General features: G+C 47.7%; 4 non-coding genes across 4 annotated transcripts; 2 read left to right on the top strand and 2 right to left on the bottom strand.

Annotated features, from left to right (window-relative positions):
- The first annotated feature begins 1,686 nt into the window (after window positions 1-1,686).
- AC3HAE_007822 (transfer RNA leucine (anticodon CAG)) lies at window positions 1,687-1,769 on the top strand. Its single transcript has one exon. It is a non-coding gene; the product is annotated as a tRNA-Leu (tRNA).
- Window positions 1,770-2,076: 307 nt separating this feature from the next.
- On the top strand, window positions 2,077-2,159 carry AC3HAE_007821 (transfer RNA leucine (anticodon CAG)). Its single transcript has one exon. It is a non-coding gene; the product is annotated as a tRNA-Leu (tRNA).
- A 1,632-nt stretch (window positions 2,160-3,791) lies between these two features.
- On the bottom strand, window positions 3,792-3,874 carry AC3HAE_007862 (transfer RNA leucine (anticodon CAG)). Its single transcript has one exon. It is a non-coding gene; the product is annotated as a tRNA-Leu (tRNA).
- Window positions 3,875-4,577: 703 nt separating this feature from the next.
- On the bottom strand, window positions 4,578-4,661 carry AC3HAE_007850 (transfer RNA leucine (anticodon CAG)). The gene has a single exon. It is a non-coding gene; the product is annotated as a tRNA-Leu (tRNA).
- Between the last annotated feature and the right edge of the window lie 2,839 nt (window positions 4,662-7,500).

The following is a 7,500-nucleotide window of genomic DNA, read 5'->3' as shown; positions in this document are numbered from 1 at the left end:
TCCTTACGTTTTCCAAATGTTCTCCATATTTCTCCTTCTCTCCCTGCTCTCCTGGAGCCGTCCTCCTCTTCCTCCTCCTCCTCCTCTTCCTCCTCTTCCTCCTCCTCCTCTTCCTCTCTCTGGATAATCACTGTGGCTCTCAGCAGGAGGCCCTGAATCATTGATTCCTTGGCCGGGATTAAACAGACAGCGGAGGGTGGAGGGCTATCAGAGCTCCAGAGGAAGAGAGAGGAAGACAAGGAGATAGGAGAGATAGGAGAGGAGACAAGGAGGAAAGGAGCAGAGAATCTAGGAGGGAAGGAAGGAACAAATTATCTGAAGAAAGAAATAACGAGGCAGCGGAGACAACCAGCGGAAAAAAAGATTGAAAGGACATAGATGAAAAGCAGCCCCGCCCCGCTGAGCAGCGGGCCGCCGGCGGGACGGCCGTGATGACCTCAGCACAGACGTCCCCCAGACGACAGCTGCTCCCCTGAGACGAGGTGCTGCTGCATGTCATCAGAAGTGGGATTTGAGCCATCTGGACACCGACCCCAGACCATGCCCTGGCCTGGGCTGATGGCTCCTGAGCTGGAACAGAAGTGTATTTGTCTTCATAATTGATTCAAGAAATAAGGTTAATTGCAAATAAATAATATGTATATATAATAATAACATAAATAGTATTGATTAAATAATGTCACCTGTAATTAATTAATCTGTACCATTTTTGGTAATTAATCTGTTAATTTGTATTATTTTAAGGAAAGTTTAAAGTATTGGGCTTTGAAGGATTACTGTTAGTTAACGCCAAAACTACTCCAACCTGCTTTTACTTCCATTATTTACTCTACATTTGAATAGCTTCATATCAACAAACAACATGATCCGAAAATACTGTCAGAAATGGGATTCGAACCCACGCCTCCATGGGAGACTGCGACCTCTCCTCTGGAGGCGTGGGTTCGAATCCCACTTCTGACAGTAGTTTTGATCAGGAAGTCAACAGACCTAGAAGAACGAGGCGGCAGAGAACCAAACCAGTGACTCTTAGCTCAGCGTGCTGGGACTGGTTGAACGAACTGGTTGAACAAACTGGTCATGAGGAACCGGTGGTTTGGAACACCACCGATCTCTGTGTCGTTTTACAGTCTGAAGTTGTGGGCTTCGAACCCGACAGACACCGACATGTGTTCACTGTGGAGCCTCCGATCATTCATTCATACCACCGTCCGACGGATGAACACGTTAGTATAACCGATCTAAACCGAGACAGTGCTCCGTGCTCCACTGCCACACCAGACCAGACCTGAGATTAGTTACCGGTTAATACCGGTTAGTTAACGCTCGTCGTGTAGGTCTGTAGTCTACAGAGAGCTGTCACTCGTCACCTGTCACTGAACGATCAACTGGTCTCTGACGGCGGTCACCAGTAGGCCTGCCTACCTCAGTAACCAATACACCCGTGGAACTGAAGTAGTGACATGTGGTGTAGGCTATTGGGTCGTGATACATTAGTTACATCAGTTACAAATGTAACTGGTGTAGGCCTAACTAATTGAACTATTGTTACGTTACAGTGCGTGGTAGCTGGGGTTTATTATCGGTAACGTCCGCGTTTTACGAACATTTAAATACCTATTAATCAGTTAAACAGTGACGTGACAGTGAGGTCTCTGTATTAATTATCACCAGAAAATGTACGAAGTCAGGATGGCCGAGCGGTCTAAGGCGCTGCGTTCAGGTCGCAGTCTCCTCTGGAGGCGTGGGTTCGAATCCCACTTCTGACAGTAGTTTTGATCAGGAAGTCAACAGACCGAGGAGAACGCGGCGGCGGAGAACCAAACCAGTCACTCTTAGCTCAGCGTGCTGAAGCCTGATAGTTACATTAGTTACAAATGTAACTCATTTACCTATTGTAACGTTACGGCGCATGGTAGCTGGGGTTTACTATCGGTAACATCAGCCTGTCACTGTTTAACTGATCAACGCGTATTTAAATGTCCGTAAAACGCGTACGGACATTTAAGTAACCGTTGATCAGTTAAATAGTGACGGTGAGGTCTGTGTATTAATTATCCCCATTACGACCAACATGTCAGGATGGCCGAGCGGTCTAAGGCGCTGCGTTCAGGTCGCAGTCTCCTCTGGAGGCGTGGGTTCGAATCCCACTTCTGACAGTAGTTTTGATCAGGAAGTCAACAGACCGAGGAGAACGGCTGCGGAGAACCAAACCAGTAACGCCTCTTGCACACTACCTCCGTCAACGAACGCATCTCTTTGACTTTGCATGGTGCGCCCTCGAAATGCATTGTGGGACCGTCCGTTCTTTGGGCTCCGTGGCCGGCGTCAAAAGTTGAGAAATGTTCAACTTTTCAGGAAGCGACGGGGACGCGTCGGCCAATCAGATCGCGGTTATGCAAATACACTAGTGTGCGCTAATTGGACTCTGTCCAATGAAATGGTCTTTGTGATACAACCCGCCGTGGAAATGTCAAAAAGGGCAGCGGAGTATTTAAGAATGGATTTAATGGATTTAAGAATTGGGCGACTGCAGTGGTACACGTCCAGGGGCATCACTGTCCTTGCGACTGCGGGATCCATTTAGCAATAACAACAAGGAGAGTGTTGCCCTGTACAGCGATTTGATTGGCGGCAGGCTGCGTCCACAAAGACTACTCCCCCATACGTCAGACAGGCCCTCCGTCGTCCGTCGACTGACGAAGGTAGTGTGAACGAGGCGTAACGCCTCGTGGGGTCTGTGTATTAATTATCCCCGCTAGAAAGTAATACGTCAGGATGGCCGAGCGGGCCGCAGGATAGTCTGTTCAATATTGTGAAAATGTTGGACAATTTAGCCAATAAGATTCGCTGCTCCAACATTCTGCGACCAATCGTCTTGGCGAATTCTTCCCAGCGCTCCAACACTTGACCAATCAGAGCGGAGAAATGTTGGACCTCCAACATTTAACCAATCACGGTGGAGGAATGTTGGAGCGAGAAGGTAGGTTCAGTTCCATCCTAAAGGTTGCGTTCTGCAGGTGAACTTATACGACTCTTCGGATATTATGCAAGGTGTAACAAGTGGTTGGTGAGTATTAAACATTTACTACAGTATGACATATATAAGTAATTACACCTGTTGTGTCGTGTTGTCATTGATTGATTTAGCTATCTATTTATAAGCGCGCTCCGTTATTTTATTACTAGGATTATTTATTCAACTTTTGGGGAAAGGGGAATAGGTACAATAGGTATGGCACTGGGAGAACACCCCCAACTCCGGGAGTGATGTCCAAATAAGGCAATGCGCGTCACGCAGCTGATAGGTGCGACTACCCTCCACTGACACCTGCCAACAGACAGGTGTCAGTAGTCACTTTCCACAGGCCTCGGTTCGAATCCCGTCCGCGGTGTCTCCAAAGCATTTGAAAACATCAAAACTGTCCTATTTGCGTTCAGGCAGCTAGAAATACATTCATCAAATAGATATGGATGCACAATAGCCACATTTTTCTTTTCTTTCTCATTTTTTTCCCTTTTCCTCTCTCTTTTCTTCTACCCCCTTCTCCCCCCCTCTTCCCCTTCTTGGCCGAATGGCCGAATGTTCCCCTTAGACCGCTCGGTCATCCTGACATGTTGCAATTAGCGGGGATAATTAATACACACACCTCACCGTCACTGTTTAACTGTCCGTACGCGTTTTACGGACATTTAAATACGCGTTGATCAGTTACAGTGAGAGGCGGACGTTAGAGTCACTGGTTTGGTTCTCCGTCGCCTCGATCTGTTGACTTCCTGATCAAAACTACTGTCAGAAGTGGGATTCGAACCCACGCCTCCAGAGGAGACTGCGACCTGAACGCAGCGCCTTAGACCGCTCGGCCATCCTGACTTCGTACTCAAGTCGTGGATAATTAATACACCGACCTCACTGTCACGTCACTGTTTAACTGATTAACAGGTATTTAAATGTTCGTAAAACGCGGACGTTACCGATAATAAACCCCAGCTACCACGCACTGTAACGTAACAATAGTTCAATTAGTTACACCAGTTACATTTGTAACTGATGTAACTAATGTATCACGACCCAATAGCCTACACCACATGTCACTACTTTAGTTCCACGGGTGTATTGGTTACTGAGGTAGGCAGGCCTACTGGTGACCGCCGTCAGAGACTAGTTGATCGTTCAGTGACAGGTGACGAGTGACAGCTCTCTGTAGACTACAGACCTACACGACGAGCGTTAACTAACCGGTATTAACCGGTAACTAATCTCAGGTCTGGTGTGGCAGTGGAGCACGGAGCATTGTCTCGGTTTAGATCGGTTATACTAACGTGTTCATCCGTCTGACGGTGGTATGAATGAATGATCGGAGGCTCCACAGTGAACACATGTCGGTGTCTGTCGGGTTCGAAGCCCACAACTTCAGACTGTAAAATGACACAGAGATCGGTGGTGTTCCAAACCATCGGTTCCTCATGACCAGTTTGTCCAACCAGTTCGTTCAACCAGTCCCAGCACGCTGAGCTAAGAGTAACTGGTTTAGTTCTCTGCCGCCTCGTTCTGTTGACTTCCTGATCAAAACTACTGTCAGAAGTGGGATTCGAACCCACGCCTCCAGAGGAGGACTGCGACCTGAACGCAGCGCCTTAGACCGCTCGGCCATCCTGACACATAGAGTGTGATTGATTATTAATCAAATCAAACGTAAGTACAGTATGGCGCACAGGTTCTGAGTAAAACACCTGTTTGTAATAAGTCGCTTTAAAACATTAATAGTTAGTTAACGTTTACGTTTATGATTAATTAATAAATAAATTAATTAATTGTATATCGTATATAAAAAATATATACGTTTTTATGTAGGCCTATCTTCAAACCCAGCAGGTGTGTGGGTGGGTGGGGGTGGGGGGGGGGGGGGTGTCCCTTTACCATGATATTCACTTTAAGTTGATTTACACTCTACACACTTTGATTGTTATTCACAACTCAAATGTTCCAATTTCATGCATGTTTAAATATCTAAACATTGTCAGAACCCAAAGAATCCCACAAAATAAATGTTATACCTCATTATTAACAGCAGTACTAACAATTAAATCAATATGTTGTGCAATAGGGTTATTAATCTCTCACAGATCATTGTTCAATTGGATATTACACTCGTTTTTCATCAGAAAAAAACTAAAAAAAACAAACTTTTTTGATGTAGGCTACTTTAGAAACACTTTGATGTAAAAATACATTCAGTTTACATATCATTGTTTTTAGCAGAGCAGCGCGTCACCTCCCTGGAGTCCTTCAGTCCCAGCGGAGTCACAGAGAGGCAGTGGACTCAACAGGCCTCCACCTCAGGGTTGTGCTGTTATCTGTTGTACTGCTTTAGATCTGGACGCCTATGGAGGTCTGACCTACTTAAATCACCGGCCTGAGGTCCTGTTCTAGAGAGCAGAGTGTGTGCAGGCCCAGGGTGGAGAGCAGCTCACAACAAGGAGAGCCAGTGTGTCTGTGCTTCTCTTGTTTTGTTTTTCTAATAAAGTTTGACGAGCGACAAAGACACACAAAGGTTTAGATTGAGATGTTCCTCAATGTCGCTTTGACATCGTACAAACCCTGACACACATTTGTTCATATCATGTGTGTTTATGGCGTGTGCGTGTGTGTGTGTGTGTGTATCTGAGTGTGGGTGGGTCTGTGTGTGGCTGTGTGTGTGCGTGTGTTTGAGCATGTGTCTGTGTAAGCATGTGTGTGTGTGTGTGTGTGTGTGTGTGTGTGTGTGTGTGTGTGTGTGTGTGTGTGTGTGTGTGTGTGTGTGTGTGTGTGTGTGTGTGTGCCCATGACTCATGATAGCATCAGCCCTCCATTAGAGCGTGGTGAGCGCCACCCCCTCACCCCCACGCCCCCTCACCCCCTCACCCAGAGGCCTCAGGCCACGCCCCCTCACCCCCTCACCCAGAGGCCTCAGGCCACACCTCCTCACCCAGAGGCCTCAGGCCACGCCCCCTCACCCAGAGGCCTCAGACCACGCCCCCTCACCCCCTCACCCAGAGGCCTCAGGCCACGCCCCCTCACCCCCTCACCAGAGGCCTCAGGCCACGCCCCCTCACCCCCTCACCAGAGGCCTCAGGCCACGCCCCCTCACCCAGAGGCCTCAGGCCACACCCCCTCACCCAGAGGCCTCAGGCCACACCTCCTCACCCAGAGGCCTCAGGCCACGCCCCCTCACCCAGAGGCCTCAGGCCACGCCCCCTCACCCCCTCACCCAGAGGCCTCAGGCCACGCCCCCTCACCCCCTCACCCAGAGGCCTCAGACCTGCTGTCTGCAGGCGCTGGTTCGATGTTCGATGTTCAGACCACGGACATGAGTCACCGCCTCTGATAGCATCTGAGAGGGGGGGTGGGGGTGGAGGGGGGGGGGGGGGGACGGGACAGGTAATAACTGATAATGAGAACGATGAGGCTCTCAGTGTGGAGATACCAGGCTGTCCTCCAGTGGTGATACATGAGTGTGTGTGTGTGTGTGATAGTGATTGTGTTTGTGTGTATGTGTGTGTTTGTCTGTCTGTGTGTGTGTGTGTGTGTGTGTGTGTGTGTGTGTGTGTGTGTTTATGTGTGTGTTTGTCTGTGTGTGTGTGTGTGTGTGTGTGTGTGTGTGTCTGTGTGTGTGTGTGTGCGTCCTCTAGATGTATGAGGGTTAGGGTGTGTGTGTGTGTGTGTGTGTGTGTGTGTGTGCGTCCTCTAGATGTATGGGCAGTGAGGCGATGGTTCTCCAGTGTATCGATGTCCCCTCCTGAGGTATGGATCGTACCGCCGGTCATTTCTCACGGCGCCCATCGAGGCCGTAGTAGAAACACACAACGTCGATACAATCAACACCAGAGCCCTGCGGTCCACAACACAACCAGACGCACAACAGTGTTAAGACCGCTGGATGGAACCACATTAACACAAAGACACAACGACGCACGTCCTGTGAAAGGGAGACCACAAGTCGTATGCAACAAGGTCAATTATGACGTAGGTTATTTGGTTTTAATAATGTGTTGAAGAAATAAGGATCATCGTAAAGATGTAGTATGTCGATACAATCGTAATAAATTAATCTACTATTTTTTTGTAATTAATCTCTCTCTTAATTTAAATGAATTTGATGGATTAAATTGTTGATACTCAGGGTTAGGGTTAACCCTACCCCTGAGTATCAACCATTTAACCATTTAGGGTTAACCCTAACCCTAACTATCAACCATTTAACCATTTAGGGTTAACCCTAACCCTAAGTATCAACCATTTAACCATTTAGGGTTAACCCTAACCCTAACTATCAACCATTTAACCATTTAGGGTTAACCCTAACCCTAAGTATCAACCATTTAACCATTTAGGGTTAACCCTAACCCTAACTATCAACCATTTAACCATTTAGGGTTAACCCTAACCCTGAGTATCAACCATTTAACCATTTAGGGTTAACCCTAACCCTGAGTATCAACCATTTAACCATTTAGGGT

The sequence above is a fragment of the Micromesistius poutassou genome (genome assembly GCF_964030765.1).
Source record: "Micromesistius poutassou genome assembly, chromosome: 1".
Classification (NCBI taxonomy): domain Eukaryota; kingdom Metazoa; phylum Chordata; class Actinopteri; order Gadiformes; family Gadidae; genus Micromesistius; species Micromesistius poutassou.
This window is presented reverse-complemented; position numbering and strand designations above follow the sequence as displayed.